General features: G+C 42.8%; 1 protein-coding gene across 2 annotated transcripts in view; it reads right to left on the bottom strand.

The window, feature by feature from the left end:
* The window catches only part of CAD (carbamoyl-phosphate synthetase 2, aspartate transcarbamylase, and dihydroorotase), a 99,888-nt gene that overhangs the window by 15,080 nt on the left and 62,815 nt on the right, over positions 1 to 21,993 (bottom strand). The window lies entirely within an intron of this gene.

The following is a 21,993-nucleotide window of genomic DNA, read 5'->3' as shown; positions in this document are numbered from 1 at the left end:
TGTAAACAATGGCTCAGACCTGGCTGTATTTAATGCATAGAAACCTTGGATGGGGGTTGTTTTCCTTTCACAATGTATGTGTTTCCAAAGTTCAGACACAAAAACAAAGCTTGGGAAATATATTGACTGTGCTGTCAGCAATAGTTCATATTAAAAAGCATAAAGTTATATTACAATTCCCCATCTAGGTTAAGAAAACAGACAGCACATGTATGCATCATTGCATAACAATTAAGAATGAATATAAAAAAAAGGTTATGGCATTGTATATGTATTAATATAAAGATTATTTGAATGAATATATCCAGGATGATATAGAGATGCTATATGTTTACCAGTGTTGTATGTTAAACAATAATGTTAGAGATATAAAACCCTGCTAACAAGCACAATGTGTTATAATGAGAGATCCATGGTGGTTTTAAGCATGCCAATGATTTTTGGATCAAATCCAATCTATCTTAAATATGGTAGAAAAGGTCACTGTATAATAAATAATAACCAGTGATTCCAGCAAGGTCAGCTATCCATAGAGGAATTATAACATTGATTTATTCACTGTTGGGTTATAATAAAACATGATTTTTGTTTTTAGTTTGCCAAATATCCCAGTAAGTCTGTGATTAGTTAGCCAACAGCACCTACAAAGGGTGAAAGCCAGTATTACACTTGGGTTAAAGATTAGTCACAGAAAGCTCCCATTGGTCACTCCCACTGCCCAGTGATAGGCTAGAAGATTTAATCTCCTGGGCAGGACCATAGGTAGTGAGGGGAATAAGATGAGAGGGGTCATTCAATGAGAGAGGATCAGACCATCAGGAGATCTGAGCAGACCAGGACATAGAGGATTCATGCCATCTGAACACAGCCACGCCTAAGAGGAACACGCCCAGAGGCCATCTTGGTGACTATACTTGAACCCAGTTCTGATTTTCTTGTTAGTTAGACGGCTTATTACAGCGCAGAATATCTGAACATATGATGTATTGATTGAATTTCATTGGTTGATATTTTAAAAAGGGGTGAGCTTTTCCAAAGTTGCAAGTTGGAAACAACTCACCTAAGTTCTACCATATGTTCATTGATAACTGGCTGTTTAACTCAGTCTTGGATAAAAACTAGACCTTTCAAGCTACCTCCTCTAGATATTTTGATACTTTGCCGCAGCATGTGCAAGCCACACCTAGCCAAGTTTAGGACGACTCAATAGATATTTTATTCCAAAATTATATGTATTTTACCCGCCTACTCTGTGTAGTAACACAGGCCAGCGGAGGTTAAAGTGTAGACAGAGGGAAAATTCCTGTCATTTATAGTTGATTGCATAGCGATTGTGGGGCAACGCCCAGTCGTCAGATCCACTGAGTCATCCTAAATTTGTTATATTGAATGGTATAGCTGACATCAGCCAGTTTATTTTGGATAGCGCATTTTTGATTTTGGACTGCGAAATTTTGATTTTTGATAGCCACCATTTTGTTTTTGATAGCCACCATTTTGTTTGCGATAGCAGCCATTTTGATTTTTGATAGCAGCCATTTTGATTTTGATAACAGCCATTTTGTTTTCGTTCAAGTCATCCATTTTGTCTCCAGAGACCCTGTGGTAAATTGAGTAACAGGGCCGACGGCCATATTTGAGGAGTCACATCTATGCACTGTATTTGAATTGACTGCTGAATGGTTTAAACCTTTTGTATTTGGTGATTAAGTATAATAACATTTTGATGTTTTACTGAAATTATTATCCAGCTCATTGCTTATTATAAGAATGACCTTATGAGTTTTGTTATATATCAAAAGTGCAATTTTATATTGTTTTGATATTGTAATATTTATTCGATATTAAATGGATATTTTTATAAATTGGTCTACGTTTATTTACATGTTTAAACCAGTACTGTAAAACCTCGAAAAACGAGCTCACACAGTTAGGCGTATGTTTGTATTTTAGCTCCTCCTATTTTCCCAGGAGCGTTACATTTACATTTTTGATTTTATATTTATTTTTAAATAAGTTATACAAACATTGACAAAACGCCCGACATAAGAATTGGAGGTCCCACCGAGATTCGTTTACCTTCCATTACTGGTTTAAACAGTGTAAAAACGTTTTATTGAGCTGGTTTTATTGCATTGGCTATTGAATCATGAGTGCTACAGGTAGTGATTCAGAACTGCATTTGGAACAGACGTTCCGAAAAATTGTGGAATTTATATTTATACAACTAAAATATAATGAGGAAGTAGATGAATGGATAGGCAGAATGAGGAAAAGTGTAAAACAGGAAGCTGATTGTATACCGTATATACTCGCAAGCAAGCCGAATTTTTGACCCCCCAAAAGTGGGCCAAAAGTTGGGGGGTCGGCTTGCTTGCGAGTCATGTGTGGGTGGGTGGGTGGATAGGTGCTGTCCCTCCCCGCTCCCCCCGCGGCCACCGCTGCTATTACCTTAGGCGGCGCCGCTGCCTCTATCCCCGTCCTCCTCCGGTAACTCATTCACAGCAGCGCGCCGCTCGCTGCTGTGATGACGCAGGAAACCATAGAGAGCGGTTCCCATAGTAACGGCATCGCGCTACAGGAAGCCGCTCTCTATGGTTTCCTCGTCATCACAGCAGCGAGCGGCGCGCTGCTGTGAATAAGTTACTACCGGAGGAGGACGGGGATAGAGGAAGCGGCGGCGCCGCCTGAGGTAATAGCAGCAGCGGCGGCCGCAGGGGGAGCGGGGAGGGACAGCACCTACCCACCCACCCACCCATACTGGGGCACTATGCTAGCTATATGGGGCACTATACTAGCTATAATGGGGCACTATACTAGCTATACTGGGGGCACTATACTAGCTATACTGGGGGCACTATACTAGCTATACTGGGGGCACTATACTAGCTATACTGGGGGCACTATACTAGCTATACTGGGGGCACTATACTAGCTATATGGGGCACTATACTAGCTATAATGGGGCACTATACTAGCTATACTGGGGGCACTATACTAGCTATACTGGGGGCACTATACTAGCTATACTGGGGGCACTATACTAGCTATACTGGGGGCACTATACTAGCTATACTGGGGGCAACTATACTAGCTATAATGGGGCACTATACTAGCTATACTGGGGGCACTATACTAGCTATAATGGGGCACTATACTAGCTATAATGGGGCACTATACTAGCTATAATGGGGCACTATACTAGCTATACTGGGGGCACTATACTAGCTATACTGGGGGCACTATACTAGCTATATGGGGCACTATACTAGCTATATGGGGCACTATACTAGCTATAATGGGGCACTATACTAGCTATACTGGGGGCACTATACTAGCTATACTGGGGGCACTATACTAGCTATACTGGGGGCACTATACTAGCTATACTGGGGGCACTATACTAGCTATACTGGGGGCACTATACTAGCTATACTGGGGGCACTATACTAGCTATACTGGGGGCACTATACTAGCTATACTGGGGGCACTATACTAGCTATAATGGGGCACTATACTAGCTATAATGGGGCACTATACTAGCGATACTGGGGGCACTATACTAGCTATACTGGGGGCACTATACTAGCTATAATGGGGCACTATACTAGCTATAATGGGGCACTATACTAGCTATACTGGGGGCACTATACTAGCTATAATGGGGCACTATACTAGCTATACTGGGGGCACTATACTAGCTATAATGGGGCACTATACTAGCTATAATGGGGCACTATACTAGCTATACTGGGGGCACTATACTAGCTATACTGGGGGCACTATACTAGCTATAATGGGGCACTATACTAGCTATACTGGGGGCACTATACTAGCTATACTGGGGGCACTATACTAGCTATACTGGGGGCACTATACTAGCTATACTGGGGGCACTATACTAGCTATACTGGGGGCACTATACTAGCTATACTGGGGGCACTATACTAGCTATACTGGGGCACTATACTAGCTATACTGGGGGCACTATACTAGCTATACTGGGGGCACTATACTAGCTATACTGGGGGCACTATACTAGCTATAATGGGGCACTATACTAGCTATACTGGGGGCACTATACTAGCTATACTGGGGGCACTATACTAGCTATACTGGGGGCACTATACTAGCTATACTGGGGGCACTATACTAGCTATAATGGGGCACTATACTAGCTATAATGGGGCACTATACTAGCTATACTGGGGGCACTATACTAGCTATACTGGGGGCACTATACTAGCTATAATGGGGCACTATACTAGCTATACTGGGGGCACTATACTAGCTATACTGGGGGCACTATACTAGCTATACTGGGAGCACTATACTAGCTATACTGGGGGCACTATACTAGCTATACTGGGGGCACTATACTAGCTATACTGGGGGCACTATACTAGCTATACTGGGGGCACTATACTAGCTATAATGGGGCACTATACTAGCTATACTGGGGGCACTATACTATCTATACTGGGGGCACTATACTAGCTATAATGGGGCACTATACTAGCTATAATGGGGCACTATACTAGCTATAATGGGGCACTATACTAGCTATACTGGGGGCACTATACTAGCTATACTGGGGGCACTATACTAGCTATAATGGGGCACTATACTAGCTATAATGGGGCACTATACTAGCTATACTGGGGGCACTATACTAGCTATACTGGGGGCACTATACTAGCTATACTGGGGGCACTATACTAGCTATAATGGGGCACTATACTAGCTATACTGGGGGCACTATACTAGCTATACTGGGGGCACTATACTAGCTATACTGGGGGCACTATACTAGCTATACTGGGGGCACTATACTAGCTATACTGGGGGCACTATACTAGCTGTAATGGGGCACTATACTAGCTATACTGGGGGCACTATACTAGCTATAATGGGGCACTATACTAGCTATACTGGGGGCACTATACTAGCTATACTGGGGGCACTATACTAGCTATACTGGGGGCACTATACTAGCTATACTGGGGGCACTATACTAGCTATACTGGGGGCACTATACTAGCTATACTGGGGGCACTATACTAGCTATACTGGGGGCACTATACTAGCTATGCTGGGGGCACTATACTAGCTATACTGGGGGCACTATACTAGCTATACTGGGGGCACTATACTAGCTATGCTGGGGGCACTATACTAGCTATACTGGGGGCACTATACTAGCTATACTGGGGGCACTATACTAGCTATGCTGGGGGCACTATACTAGCTATACTGGGGGCACTATACTAGCTATAATGGGGCACTATACTAGCTATACTGGGGGCACTATACTAGCTATACTGGGGGCACTATACTAGCTATACTGGGGGCACTATACTAGCTATACTGGGGGCACTATACTAGCTATACTGGGGGCACTATACTAGCTATACTGGGGGCACTATACTAGCTATAATGGGGCACTATACTAGCTATACTGGGGGCACTATACTAGCTATACTGGGGGCACTATACTAGCTATACTGGGGCACTATACTAGCTATACTGGGGCACTATACTAGCTATACTGGGGGCACTATACTAGCTATACTGGGGGCACTATACTAGCTATACTGGGGGCACTATACTAGCTATACTGGGGGCACTATACTAGCTATACTGGGGGCACTATACTAGCTATACTGGGGGCACTATACTAGCTATGCTGGGGGCACTATACTAGCTATACTGGGGGCACTATACTAGCTATAATGGGGCACTATACTAGCTATACTGGGGGCACTATACTAGCTATACTGGGGGCACTATACTAGCTATACTGGGGGCACTATACTAGCTATACTGGGGGCACTATACTAGCTATACTGGGGGCACTATACTAGCTATACTGGGGGCACTATACTAGCTATACTGGGGGCACTATACTAGCTATACTGGGGGCACTATACTAGCTATAATGGGGCACTATACTAGCTATACTGGGGGCACTATACTAGCTATACTGGGGGCACTATACTAGCTATACTGGGGGCACTATACTAGCTATACTGGGGGCACTATACTAGCTATACTGGGGGCACTATACTAGCTATGCTGGGGGCACTATACTAGCTATACTGGGGGCACTATACTAGCTATAATGGGGCACTATACTAGCTATACTGGGGGCACTATACTAGCTATACTGGGGGCACTATACTAGCTATACTGGGGGCACTATACTAGCTATACTGGGGGCACTATACTAGCTATACTGGGGGCACTATACTAGCTATACTGGGGGCACTATACTAGCTATACTGGGGGCACTATACTAGCTATAATGGGGCACTATACTAGCTATACTGGGGGCACTATACTAGCTATACTGGGGGCACTATACTAGCTATACTGGGGGCACTATACTAGCTATACTGGGGGCACTACACTAGCTATACTGGGGGCACTATACTAGCTATAATGGGGCACTATACTAGCTATACTGGGGGCACTATACTATCTATACTGGGGCACTATACTAGCTATAATGGGGCACTATACTAGCTATAATGGGGGCACTATACTAGCTATACTGGGGGCACTATACTAGCTATACTGGGGGCACTATACTAGCTATACTGGGGGCACTATACTAGCTATGCTGGGGGCACTATACTAGCTATACTGGGGGCACTATACTAGCTATACTGGGGGCACTATACTAGCTATACTGGGGGCACTATACTAGCTATACTGGGGGCACTATACTAGCTATAATGGGGCACTATACTAGCTATACTGGGGGCACTATACTAGCTATACTGGGGGCACTATACTAGCTATACTGGGGGCACTATACTAGCTATACTGGGGGCACTATACTAGCTATACTGGGGGCACTATACTAGCTATAATGGGGCACTATACTAGCTATACTGGGGGCACTATACTAGCTATACTGGGGGCACTATACTAGCTATACTGGGGGCACTATACTAGCTATACTGGGGGCACTATACTAGCTATACTGGGGGCACTATACTAGCTATACTGGGGGCACTATACTAGCTATACTGGGGGCACTATACTAGCTATAATGGGGCACTATACTAGCTATACTGGGGGCACTATACTAGCTATAATGGGGCACTATACTAGCTATACTGGGGGCACTATACTAGCTATACTGGGGGCACTATACTAGCTATACTGGGGGCACTATACTAGCTATACTGGGGGCACTATACTAGCTATACTGGGGGCACTATACTAGCTATAATGGGGCACTATACTAGCTATAATGGGGCACTATACTAGCTATACTGGGGGCACTATACTAGCTATACTGGGGGCACTATACTAGCTATACTGGGGGCACTATACTAGCTATACTGGGGGCACTATACTAGCTATACTGGGGGCACTATACTAGCTATACTGGGGGCACTATACTAGCTATACTGGGGGCACTATACTAGCTATACTGGGGGCACTATACTAGCTATACTGGGGGCACTATACTAGCTATACTGGGGGCACTATACTAGCTATACTGGGGGCACTATACTAGCTATACTGGGGGCACTATACTAGCTATACTGGGGGCACTATACTAGCTATACTGGGGGCACTATACTAGCTATACTGGGGGCACTATACTAGCTATAATGGGGCACTATACTAGCTATAATGGGGCACTATACTAGCTATACTGGGGGCACTATACTAGCTATACTGGGGGCACTATACTAGCTATAATGGGGCACTATACTAGCTATACTGGGGGCACTATACTAGCTATACTGGGGGCACTATACTAGCTATACTGGGGGCACTATACTATCTATACTGGGGGCACTATACTATCTATACTGGGGGCACTATACTAGCTATAATGGGGCACTATACTAGCTATAATGGGGCACTATACTAGCTATACTGGGGGCACTATACTAGCTATACTGGGGGCACTATACTAGCTATACTGGGGGCACTATACTAGCTATGCTGGGGGCACTATACTAGCTATACTGGGGGCACTATACTAGCTATACTGGGGGCACTATACTAGCTATACTGGGGGCACTATACTAGCTATACTGGGGGCACTATACTAGCTATACTGGGGGCACTATACTAGCTATACTGGGGGCACTATACTAGCTATAATGGGGCACTATACTAGCTATACTGGGGGCACTATACTAGCTATACTGGGGGCACTATACTAGCTATGCTGGGGGCACTATACTAGCTATGCTGGGGGCACTATACTAGCTATACTGGGGGCACTATACTAGCTATACTGGGGGCACTATACTAGCTATACTGGGGGCACTATACTAGCTATACTGGGGGCACTATACTAGCTATACTGGGGGCACTATACTAGCTATACTGGGGGCACTATACTAGCTATACTGGGGGCACTATACTAGCTATACTGGGGCACTATACTAGCTATAATGGGGCACTATACTAGCTATACTGGGGGCACTATACTAGCTATACTGGGGGCACTATACTAGCTATACTGGGGGCACTATACTAGCTATGCTGGGGGCACTATACTAGCTATAATGGGGCACTATACTAGCTATAATGGGGCACTATACTAGCTATACTGGGGGCACTATACTAGCTATACTGGGGGCACTATACTAGCTATAATGGGGCACTATACTGAGCACTATACTAGCTAAACTGGGGCACTTCACTAGCTATACTGAGCACTATACTAGCTATACTGAGCACTATACTAGTTATACTGAGCACTATACTGAGCACTATACTAGCTATACTGGGGCATTTTACTAGCTATACTGAGCACTACCTACCTATACTGGGCACTATACTAGCTAAACTGGGGCACTTCACTAGCTATAATGAGCACTATACTAGCTATACTGAGCACTATACTAGCTATACTGGGGCATTTTACTTGCTATACTGAGCACTACCTACCTATACTGGGCACTATACTAGCTATACTGGGACATACTGGGGGGATCACGCGGCCAGCGTTTCCTACCCCCGGCTTACATGAGGGTCAATCATTTTTTCCTGTTTTTTGGGGTAAAAGTGGGGGGGTCGGCTTACATGCGGGTCGGCTTGCTTGCGAGTATATACGGTATATCAATCTAAAGGTATGGTGGATCACTATCTTTCATGTATGATCACAATAACCTCGGATTCCGAACTGAAGAAGAGGTTGTTAGGCGCCCTACCCTCTGTGTTATATGGGTTATTAGAGGTAGATATTCTTGCACAATCTAGGAAAAAAGAGATTGTACAGTTGAGATCCCAATTGCAAGGAACAGAGGGAAACGTCCAATCATTGAACTCCCAGTTACGGGATGTGGAATCAGATCTTCAAATTATAAGGGCTGATAGAGACCAATTAATGATTGATATTTCAGACAGGGAGGTAGCGATCAAAAGTCTGGAAAGAGACGCCGAACGGAATCGTGAAGCGCATCGCAGACTTAAACAGGATTTTGAAGAACTACAACAGCAGTACTTCAAAATCCAACAGGCAGGTAGACTCGATAGATCATCCAGCCCTTGCCCGCCAATACTCACTCCATATGACCTAAAATGGCAAGGCATGTTGGATCGTATGGAGACGGTATGTAAGACTATGAATACCATAATCGATGACAGTACAAGGGTCCCTAAAGATCGACAGTTGGATTCCTCTCCAGAGAGAGATATGCAAATGAGGGCCCCTGGGTATGATGGTTCCTATAAAGGTCACAACTCCCTTGCTGATATCGATTCAGATGAATTTGAGGCTGATGAAAGAAAGCGGAAATCCAGCCCTATCCCAAGAAGGGGGAAAGGTACGTATAAAGGGGTTTCAAGCAGGGGAAATAATCAGTACTCCCAGGAAAAGCAGAGCTCGGCCAGCATCATAAAATTCTTAAACACCGCTGTGCCAAAGTTCACTAAAAAGGGTTCAGCACAAATCGCATCCCACTTGGAGTTATATGAATCCACTATGGATTCTTTAAATCTGTCTGAAGCAGACAGGATCAGATTTCTCCCATGGGTTTTTGATGACAGATACCGCCACTATTTCACCTCATTTAAGGAGCGGGGTATCATTAGATGGCAAGAAGTTTCACACGAAGTGAAGCTTGAGTTTGGGCCGTATCGCACTATCTCAGAAGCAAAACGAGATGTGTATCGACTTACTTGTCGACCCGATCAAAGCCCCCGAGAATTCCTTTCTGTGCTAAAAAACTCTTACAGTTTGGCATATCGGAATCCTAACTGGGAGTCTCTTGATTTTAAACAGGCATATTACGATGCATTGCCTACCCAAATAAAGTTAAGCATGGCCAATGAGTTAGACTTCGGAAACTCCCTAGAGAAAATGGTTACCTCAGCAACCCTGCTGTTCAACATCAGTGGGAGTTCCAATGTAAGTGGGAGAAACAACAAAAAGTACCCAGAGCGCAGAGTAGAAGAAACCAAAGTGAAAGCGGACCTAAACCTTGAATCCCAGCAGAAGAAAATACCTCCTGCAAAAGTACCTATCCAGCAGGGCCAAAGACAGCAACAAAACCCTAATCAAAACAGACCACAAAATCCTAAAGGGTCAGATAGGGATAGCTCAGGTTCTGAGAACCAGGTCTACCGTCCTCGGTTCAATCGCAGGTATCAAGGATACCAGGGTTACCAAGGAAACCAGGGTAGTCAAAGGTATAGAGGTTACCAGGGATATAGAGAACTCCAGGGGTACAGACGACCCCAAAGATATAGACAATGGGATAACCGACCCAGGCAGCAGTGGGAAAGGAGACAGCACCCACCTAATTCACCTAGGGGTAGATCACCACCTAACTCACCTAGGAGTGGATCACCCGCAGGGAACAGATATGATCCCAGGAACCAGAACCTTCGCCGACCTAATAGGTTTGATCAGCTTGTTGATCAAGTGAACAAATTGAGTGACATGATGGGTAAGTTGGCTCAGGGATCTGCAGGAAGACAGCATGAGGATTTTTTAGCTGGGGAGGCAGGGCCCAGCTCTGCCAACTAAGGGAAACCGAGACAAATCACTATACGGAAATGGATATGGCAGTACTAAATACCGTTAATGAAAATGACTTGCAATGTACCGACCTATCCCAGGTCGAGGAAGGGAAGTCTAATGTTCTCGATATTTCAACACAAATATGTGATATTGTGTCATTTGAGCCAGAGCATGAAGTACCCTCTGTTCAGATTGTCCCAGTGGTAGAATCCATGGGAACACAAATGCCTTGCAGGCAGAATCAGGAGGAACAAGTTCCTAATACCCTGACGCTACAGAGAGATCATTCTCTGAAGCAACAAATGGAAAAACATTCCAATTTTCTTTGCAATCTTGAACAGGTAGATGGCCGGTATTTTATCGATACCCATCTACAAGATGGATGTATCGGACCGATCCCAGGTTTACTGGATACCGGTTCCCAGGTTACTATTCTGTCTTTTAACTATTACCAGCAGATCTTGGATTCATCACAAAGGAAGCCAAGATTAAAAGCCTTTGACGGTGCGCTGATAAGCGTTGGTGGTAATAGTTTACAAGTGAAAGGCACATCCTGGCTGACATACAAGATCGGTAAAAAGGTCATTAAACATCCAACTTTGATTGTTGATCTTCCATATGATAGATTGATCATTGGAATCGATCTGCTCAAACGACTAAATTCCATAACTGACTTCATAAATGAAGCAATATGGGCTCAAGTCAATACTCCAATTGATTTTGAGCGCTCCAGCAATGCACAGTCGCAACGTAGCTGCCATACGATTGAGGAAAGGCCTAACTCTGTTGAAATCCATTTCCGGAACAGTCAGATACCAGAAGTCACGATCCTGAAAAACGGTAAACCCGAGGAAAATGCTAACACTGCTTTTCACATCATAAATATCCGAAAGGATAAGATTGAAAAGATAATCCTTGAAGAGGATGTGTTAACTATTTCCTTTAAAGGGGGAAACCAGGAAGTGGCAGGCATAACCAAGCATACACAGGCATTGGTTGAAATCGAGAAAATCAATGATAATGTGCTGGTTCCCGTGCAGGTAAATAATATTGCTCGGGTAAAATATGCCAAGTTGGATCTCAAATCTGAGGCCAGCTACATAAGCCTAGAACTGCTGAAGCAGGTTACCGACCCTCAGGTAATCAAATTTATCTCTACACAGGAATGGATCCACGATCTGGATAACGATAACCAGAGTCATAATGTGATTGCAAAATGCATTTTATCTGTGTCTCTAGGAAACAAATCTGCAAAACATGTCTTCAGTGTGTTAAAGGAACCACAGTACCAAATGTACTTAGGAAACGACATTATTCACCGATTTGCCATACAGGTTGATCTGGTCAATAATGTTCTGTGGTCCAAATTATCCGGAAACCCAGAGGAATTCCAGGATAGAGAACAAGCCCTGAGATGGGGACAGCGAATACCATATGCAGTGGATATCACTGTCGCTGAAAAAGTAAAAATCCCTGAAGGTTGCAAATCATTTCTTTTACCCATTCGAGTAAAGAAGGGGCAAAAGATGAGAAATGCAGATGCATTGATTTGTTTATCCAATCGGATGCAACAATTGGGGTTGAAGGTAAAACCAATACCCCTAATAAATATTCATCAGGAACCATTATACATGGTCATGCAAAACATGAGCCCTCATAGTATCACGTTACAGGAGGATACAATGATTGGCTTAGCCATTGACTCAGAATATTACACTTTTGGATTCCAAAATGAAGTCATTGGATTAATACCTGATGAATATTTGACAGAAGAACAAATAGTGGACCAACAATATTTCTCAACACCTGAAGGATTGTTCAGCATACACTCTGTTTATCCTTTCAGTCCTGAGGAAGGTACATGTCATGTCGAGGAAACATCATTGATTTTTAACCATGAAATCAATGAAAGTGAGTATCAATCACTCCAGCAGGGTAAGGATCAAGCATGTTACACCCCAAATGACTTAACTAATAGGCTTGAAGAAGCTTATGAGGTAGGTCAACCTGAGATTTTCCCAGAATTTCAGGAACGGGTAGAAGAACAACTCTCTATAGCTGATGGATGTTCTAATGAATCAGAACGACAGCAGCTAAGGCAACTATTCTGGGATTTCCAGGAGATGTTTGCCAAGGACTCTTATGACTGTGGGGAGACTAACCTGCATGTTACGAGAATCCTGACTGATCCAGATGCACCCCCTGTGTTTATCAAACAATATCGACTTCCGCTAGCAGCCTACGAGTCATTATCGGAAATTGTTAAGAACCTGGAAAAGAAAGGTATTATCCGCCCAGTACACAGTTCCTTCAATCATCCAGTACTCGGAGTTCTTAAATCAAATGGTCAGTTCCGTCTATGCTCAGACTTGAGACAGTTAAACAAACGTGTCTACATGTCGGGTTGGCCTGTACCATACATTGACCAATGCTTGGCGCAAATCCAAGGGTCTAAAATATTCACAGCCCTTGACTGCGCACAAGGATATTGGACAATTAAAGTGGATGAAAGGGATCAATACAAACTAGCCTTCACATTCGGTAATAGACAATTTGCGTGGACCCGTACGCCTTTCGGATACATCAACGCAGGCCACGAATTTGCTGTGTTCATGCACAAAGCAATGCCTGATGCAGCTGAACGAGGTACCCTAACTTATGTCGATGATATCCTTATCAAAAGTACAATCTTTGAGGAACATATTTCAGAGTTGAGATATGTATTGAATCAACTAAGAGAAGCAGGTGTTAAACTTTCCCTACAGAAAGCTCAATGGTGCCGATCTAAAGTAAATTTCCTAGGACATGAAATTACTGCAGAAGGAATTAATCCACAGAAAAAGAAAGTGGAAGCAATCAAAAATACAAGGTCCCCCACAAATCTCAAGGAACTGAGATCATTCCTGGGGATGATGAATTATTCTCGCAAGTTCATAGATAACTATGCTGAGATTACAAAGCCGCTATTGCAGCTGCTAAAGAAAGGAGTACAATGGGAATGGAATGAGTGCCATGAACAAGCTGTATCTGAGCTTAAAACAAAACTCATACAGGCCCCATGCCTTGCTTATCCAGAAGGGGGTAAACCCTTCTATGTTGAAACAGGTTTTACCGACAAGAGTGTAAGTGCAGTTCTTTTCCAAAAGCAAGAAAGACTGAATAAAATAATTGCTTATGCCAGCAAGTCACTATCACCAGTTGAAATCAAACTTAATAATTGCGAGAAGGCATTATTAACAACTGTGTGGGCTTTGCAATATTTCAGAAGTTTTATTCAAGGTGAAAAGATCATTGTGGAAACTGCACACCAATCACTACAATATTTACAAAGTGATCAAATAAAAGAAGGTAACCTGTCAAACAGTAGGATAACGGCATGGACAATGTCCCTAATGGGATGGCCACTGGAAATCAAATATAAACAGGATACTAAAAATCCAGTTGCTCAAGGATTAGCTGAACTCCATGACTGTACTCATATGGAACATAAAGATGAGCCACCAGAAAACGATTTTCTGGAAGAGCAATCTTTATCTCCATATAAATCCTATGAAGAAGAGTACTGCAAATCACTACCATGTGCATATGTTGATGGCTGTTCTTTTCACACAGAAGGAGATGAAAAGATGCTGGTTGCAGGTATCGTATGGAATAACATATTTCCAGAGATATCTGCGGGATACAAAATTGGTCCCAAAAGTAGCCAGGTCGCAGAACTTGCTGCCGTGTATAAAGCTATACAAATGGCTATCGAACATGACCTTAAGGAATTTGTTTTGATAACAGATTCTGAGTATGTTCGGAACAGTTTTGTGGAATATTTTCCCAGTTGGAAAAGGACTAGCATGACAAGGAGTAACAAAAAGCCAGTCAAACATGGTAAATTGTTTTGTAAAATTGATGAACTGGTTAATACCCACGACCTTACCATTTATTGGAAAAAGGTAAGGGGTCATTCGAAACACCCTGGCGCTGATAAAGATGGGAACGATCTAGCAGATTCCCTCGCTAAGAAAGCAGCCATTGATGGTGAAATCTTCGATATCAATGACCTCATGGGAACTATCGAAGTAAATGTCACCACTAGGGGGCAGGCCCAAAAGGAGTCTCAACCCAGTGTAGCAATGTGGAGTCAAGATTCTCCTAATGAGGATCTCATTGCGAGCCAAAAGGGGGATCCCGTTATTGGTTTGTTTTATAAACATATTGGAAGTCCACATGATTATCCCATCACCGTGGAAGACTGCAGTGACAACGAAGAATTACGTATTCTGATGAAAGGTGTGTCACAATTTTCATTACAGGATGGATTGCTGATACGAACCTCGAAAAATGGTATTACGCAGTGGGTAGTACCCGCAGCATATCGGGGTTTGATGTTGCAACATGCTCATGATGCCCCGACAGCTGGTCATCGAGGAGAGAAAATAACGTATGAGTTATTAAGAGACTACGCTTACTGGCCACACATGTTACAGGATGTCAGGACATATTGTCAAGGGTGCTTGGTATGCCCTCAATTCCAGCGCCAGCCACAAGGTCCCACTCACAGGGCACCGCTGATGAAAAGAGGCATAGCTATGCCATGGTCAGACATCCAGATCGATTTTATTGGTCCAGTAACAACGTCCTCAAAAGGAAACCGGTATATGTTAACCGTAACATGCCTGTTCACTAAATGGGTAGAATGTCTACCAAGTAAAACATGCAGTTCCAGTGTGTGCGCATCACTGCTCATTAACCACATATTTTCCCGATTTGGTCTTCCACAGCGCATCGAATCCGATCGCGGAAGTCACTTCACCAGTGAAGTAATGACCAAAATGTGGGAAATCCTAGGGGTAAAACGGAAGCTACACATAGCTTACCGACCAGCCTCTAGTGGTGGAGTGGAGCGTTACAATCAATCCATTGTAAATATCCTGAAAAAATTTGTTAGCGAATCAGGTAAAGACTGGGATGTCAAGCTGCCACTAGTTCTTATGGCTATTAGAGCTACTCCAAGCGCAGCAACCAAACTTTCTCCATTTGAGATGCTCACAGGTAGAAAGATGGTGTTACCCCAGCATTTGCTTTACAAAACCACAGATCATAACTTGATGAATGCAACTACTGCACATCAATACGTGGAGAACTTACGCAAGCACCTCCATCATGCCTTTGCATTTGCTCAAAGAAACATCGGAAAAGCCGCAGTCAGTACAAAAACGTACTATGACCTCAAAACTACACAAAAGGAGTATCAGGTGGACGATAAAGTTTATCTGTATAATTTTGCCAGAGACCAGGTAAAGGAAAGGAAGTTCCTCCCTTCATGGAAAGGTCCATATCCAATCACTGATAAACTGTCTCCTGTGGTTTATAAGGTTAAGATCCCTAAGGGGGATGATTTTGTTGAAAAATGGGTGCATATTAATCAATTGCGTATATGTCACCCCAGTTCACAATTGCGGAGAATTGAGCAATCTTGAAATGTGTCCTAACAAATTATTTTTCTCCTGACAGGTATACCTAATGATGTATTTAATATCTACTAGACACAAAGATTCCAAACCGGCGCAAAGATGCCCCACCTGACGATTGCCATCCTTTACGCAGTCCTAATCTTGGGGAAGAGTGCCGAGCCAAGTGTGATGCCAGATCCAGCATCCGTGATGTTACCGGATACAGCGGAGTTCATCATGACCAGATAGAGGTTCCTATCCTAGAGGGTCCAGATGAGCCTAAACCCGCGATGTGTCGTTAAATGACGAGCTGATGTATCCGAGGTCCATTTGATGGAGATGCAAGTTGGATATCTGTTGCACACCAGATACTCACAGGAGCGAGTTGTTCAAATCTTGAAGCAGATCCGGAAAATCCTTTTGTTTAAGCCGAAGATCAAAGCAGTTCATCGCTGTTACAGTCGCTGTTTGCTACCTTTGCAGCAAGAGGAAACCTGTTTGTTTACATCCGGAGTATCATTTGCCAGGTTTATTTTTCTTGAAGCGTGAAACATGAACTTCAATGTGATGAAGACGATGTTTTAAAGTCCATTTTTCCCTTTCATACTTGGATTACCAATACAAAACATGAAGTTATGCACAACGCGTTCCCACGGGAATGAAGCAACGAAAAACGTCTAATAATCCTTGTTGTTCTTTTGAAATGATCACACACTGGAACATTCCAAAAGAAAAGGGGGATGTGTCGAGATTTCCATATGGCGGAATATCGTTTTTCCGATAAACTGAACTGCGCATGATCAAATACAAATAAAACCTAATTAATTTCCTTCCCCTAAGGTACAGCAGACAAAGACTTTTTAATGTATGGTGATTGTAGGTTAATATATACATTGATCATTGAGAAAGGCAGAGCATATTTTCATATGGCGATATAATATTGCCAAGTAATACTGAATTGCACAGTATGTGTCCCTCTAGAAAGATTAGTTGGGAATAACAGGCAGTCAGCTGAGTGCTATTTGCAATAGGTAATCTCATTCACCTTACTTGAACAATGGAAGCAGACAAGTACCTTGTTTGACCAAACAATTGCCAAACAAGAAGAGTCTTAGGACAATGAAAGAGACAGACCAGACCTTAACTAGCTTTTGTCGGTAAATGAACCAGTTTTTGTAAACAATGGCTCAGACCTGGCTGTATTTAATGCATAGAAGCCTTGGATGGGGGTTGTTTTCCTTTCACAATGTATGTGTTTCCAAAGTTCAGACACAAAAACAAAGCTTGGGAAATATATTGACTGTGCTGTCAGCAATAGTTCATATTAAAAAGCATAAAGTTATATTACAATTCCCCATCTAGGTTAAGAAAACAGACAGCACATGTATGCATCATTGCATAACAATTAAGAATGAATATAAAAAAAAGGTTATGGCATTGTATATGTATTAATATAAAGATTATTTGAATGAATATATCCAGGATGATATAGAGATGCTATATGTTTACCAGTGTTGTATGTTAAACAATAATGTTAGAGATATAAAACCCTGCTAACAAGCACAATGTGTTATAATGAGAGATCCATGGTGGTTTTAAGCATGCCATTGATTTTTGGATCAAATCCAATCTATCTTAAATATGGTAGAAAAGGTCACTGTATAATAAATAATAACCAGTGATTCCAGCAAGGTCAGCTATCCATAGAGGAATTATAACATTGATTTATTCACTGTTGGGTTATAATAAAACATGATTTTTGTTTTTAGTTTGCCAAATATCCCAGTAAGTCTGTGATTAGTTAGCCAACAGCACCTACAAAGGGTGAAAGCCAGTATTACACTTGGGTTAAAGATTAGTCACAGAAAGCTCCCATTGGTCACTCCCACTGCCCAGTGATAGGCTAGAAGATTTAATCTCCTGGGCAGGACCATAGGTAGTGAGGGGAATAAGATGAGAGGGGTCATTCAATGAGAGAGGATGAGACCATCAGGAGATCTGAGCAGACCAGGACATAGAGGATTCATGCCATCTGAACACAGCCACGCCTAAGAGGAACACGCCCAGAGGCCATCTTGGTGACTATACTTGAACCCAGTTCTGATTTTCTTGTTAGTTAGACGGCTTATTACAGCGCAGAATATCTGAACATATGATGTATTGATTGAATTTCATTGGTTGATATTTTAAAAAGGGGTGAGCTTTTCCAAAGTTGCAAGTTGGAAACAACTCACCTAAGTTCTACCATATGTTCATTGATAACTGGCTGTTTAACTCAGTCTTGGATAAAAACTAGACCTTTCAAGCTACCTCCTCTAGATATTTTGATACTTTGCCGCAGCATGTGCAAGCCACACCTAGCCAAGTTTAGGACGACTCAATAGATATTTTATTCCAAAATTATATGTATTTTACCCGCCTGCTCTGTGTAGTAACACAGGCCAGCGGAGGTTAAAGTGTAGACAGAGGGAAAATTCCTGTCATTTATAGTTGATTGCATAGCGATTGTGGGGCAACGCCCAGTCGTCAGATCCACTGAGTCATCCTAAATTTGTTATATTGAATGGTATAGCTGACATCAGCCAGTTTATTTTGGATAGCGCATTTTTGATTTTGGACTGCGAAATTTTGATTTTTGATAGCCACCATTTTGTTTTTGATAGCCACCATTTTGTTTGCGATAGCAGCCATTTTGATTTTTGATAGCAGCCATTTTGATTTTGATAACAGCCATTTTGTTTTCGTTCAAGTCATCCATTTTGTCTCCAGACACCCTGTGGTAAATTGAGTAACAGGGCCGACGGCCATATTTGAGGAGTCACATCTATGCACTGTATTTGAATTGACTGCTGAATGGTTTAAGCCTTTTGTATTTGGTGATTAAGTATAATAACATTTTGATGTTTTACTGAAATTATTATCCAGCTCATTGCTTATTATAAGAATGACCTTATGAGTTTTGTTATATATCAAAAGTGCAATTTTATATTGTTTTGATATTGTAATATTTATTCGATATTAAATGGATATTTTTATAAATTGGTCTACGTTTATTTACATGTTTAAACCAGTACTGTAAAACCTCGAAAAACGAGCTCACACAGTTAGGCGTATGTTTGTATTTTAGCTCCTCCTATTTTCCCAGGAGCGTTACATTTACATTTTTGATTTTATATTTATTTTTAAATAAGTTATACAAACATTGACAAAACGCCCGACAAGTTCCCTTGAGGCTTCTTTATCAGGAACACTGGAGAGTAAAATCCTAGACATTCCTGGCATCTTGGGACTTGTCTGATGACTCTTTTTTCTAGTAGAGAGTCTACTTCGTTTAGTAATGCCTGTGCCTGGTCTGGACTGTTTGGACAGGGAGTCACAAAGAACTGTGTCGGTGGGCGCTTGATAAATTCTATTTTGTATCCCTGTAAGATTATGTTTAACAACCAATTGTTCTGGAATGTCTCCTGCCATCTTTCGAAGAAATGGGCTAGTCTGCCGCCCACCGGTATCCTGGCGTCATTGTTTTGTTGGAGGGTTTGGATTGGAGTAAGAGGGATTTCCTCTTGGCCGCTGCGTTCTATTTGGTACCCACTTCTTCTTCTGGATATTCCTATTTTCTGTTTCTTGTTTTCCTGAAGGACGAAAGGAACGATTGAAACGAAAATTTCTCCGCTTAACTGGAAAATTTTTCTTTTTATCTGCAGATCTTTCCAAAGTCTCTTCCAACTTTGTTCCGAACAAGAGATTGCCTTCACAAGGAATTCCGCATAGTTTAGACTTGGAAGAGGTATCACCCTGCCAGGTCTTTACCCACACACCTCTCCTAGCAGAATTTACCAGAGCTGTTGTTCTAGCCGTTAGACGTACTGAGTAATCTGCTGCATCCGCCAGATAATTAGTGGCATGTAGGATCTTAGGGAAGGCATTCAATATTTCCTCTCTAGGGATGCCTGACGCAATCTGTGATTGGACTTCCATTATCCATAACTTTAGGGATCTAGCCACTGCAGTAGATGCTACCGAAGGCTTGAAGTTTAAAGAAGCTGCCTCCCATGCCCTTCTTAAGATGTTATCCATTTTCCTGTCAATTGGATCTTTTAGGCAACCAAAATCTTCAAATTGCAGATCCGACCTTCTGGACACTTTAGATAGTGAAGGGTCAAGTTTAGGTGAGGTCCCCCAAAACTTTTGATCTTCTGCGCTATATGGGTATCTCTTGGCCAAAGACTTAGGCCAAAAGGCTCTCTTTTCAGGATTGTCCCATTCTCTTTTAATGATGTCCTTAAGACTATTATGCACAGGAATAAAGGACATCTGAGGTTCAGATAAAGTCTCATACATTTGATCTAGGGGTGTCAATGTTTTCTTTTCTGTAGCAATTCCCATTGCCATGTGCATGGCCTCTAACAGTTCTTTCATAAAGTCAGTGGAGAAAGCAAACCTATGGCATTTACTACTCTTTTCTTCCACATTATCTGTTTCAGAAGGTATTTCATCAAAAGAGGAAATTTCCATTTCTCCCTCGGATCTTTCTGATTCCTCTGAAAGCACAACGTCTAATTTCCTCTTCTTAGTCGGAGGGGTACCTTCAGGAGCCCGATCCGGCTGTTTAGTAGCCACAGAACCCGAGGGTCCCGGTAGGACTGTCAAACCTGCCCTTACTGGAGAGGTAGCTGAGCTTTTCATAGTCTCTACTGCTGAGGAGATTTCTGCTCTAATCCATCCTTTTAAATCTTTAAACATAGAAGGAGATTCATCTCTGACCACTTTATCTGTACAAGACTGACATAACATTTTAGATGAGGATGAAGACAAATGACCCTTGCAAACTGCACATTTCTTAGAAGGCTTATGAGATGCTTTAGCTTCAGAGCCTTTAGATTTATCAGTGTCAGTTTTATCAGGCTTGTTAGGGAGTTCTTTATCAGACTTAGTGTCCATCTTCCGGGTTTTAGGCTAAAATAAAACACAAAGAAAAAACCCCAATCAGCCTGATAACCCTCAAATAACCAATATGAATCAAGGAACCACAATGATGCATACCAGAGAGGGTACGGAGCTTGACTCCACAGAGCCCTGGGAGGAAGATCCAGAGGCAGCCTCCATAGTCACAGACACTGTAAAGAGTGACTAAGTTAGTTAAGTAGAATGTACCTGCCCACAGCATAATAACATTATCCCTGGCTATCACCAGAGATCCTACCAGTCCAGAAGATTCCACAGCTTTCCAAGTGGTTACTGCAGCCTGCACGTCCGCTGTCCGGAGGAATCCGTGCTAAACGCTGCACTGGAGCGCACGCCGGGCCAGGAGACTTCCTGCTTCCGGCTTCTGGTCACGTGGGTGCCAATCACGTGATGCGCGGGCGGGACTTCCGGAATCCGTACGAACTTCCGTATCCTGGGGAAGGCTAAAGCGTGCAGCGTGATCCCGCGCGAGGACAACTAGCCTGCGCAGCCAGGGAGATCACACAAGCAGCGGCTCCTGCAACTAGCATGGGTGGCCAGCCATATCCCCACACCTAGCATCCTGCTGGACAGGATAACAAC

This window comes from Hyperolius riggenbachi, chromosome 4 (assembly GCF_040937935.1).
Source record: "Hyperolius riggenbachi isolate aHypRig1 chromosome 4, aHypRig1.pri, whole genome shotgun sequence".
Classification (NCBI taxonomy): domain Eukaryota; kingdom Metazoa; phylum Chordata; class Amphibia; order Anura; family Hyperoliidae; genus Hyperolius; species Hyperolius riggenbachi.
Note: the sequence above shows the minus strand (reverse complement) of the source record. Positions and strands in the feature narration are given on the sequence as shown.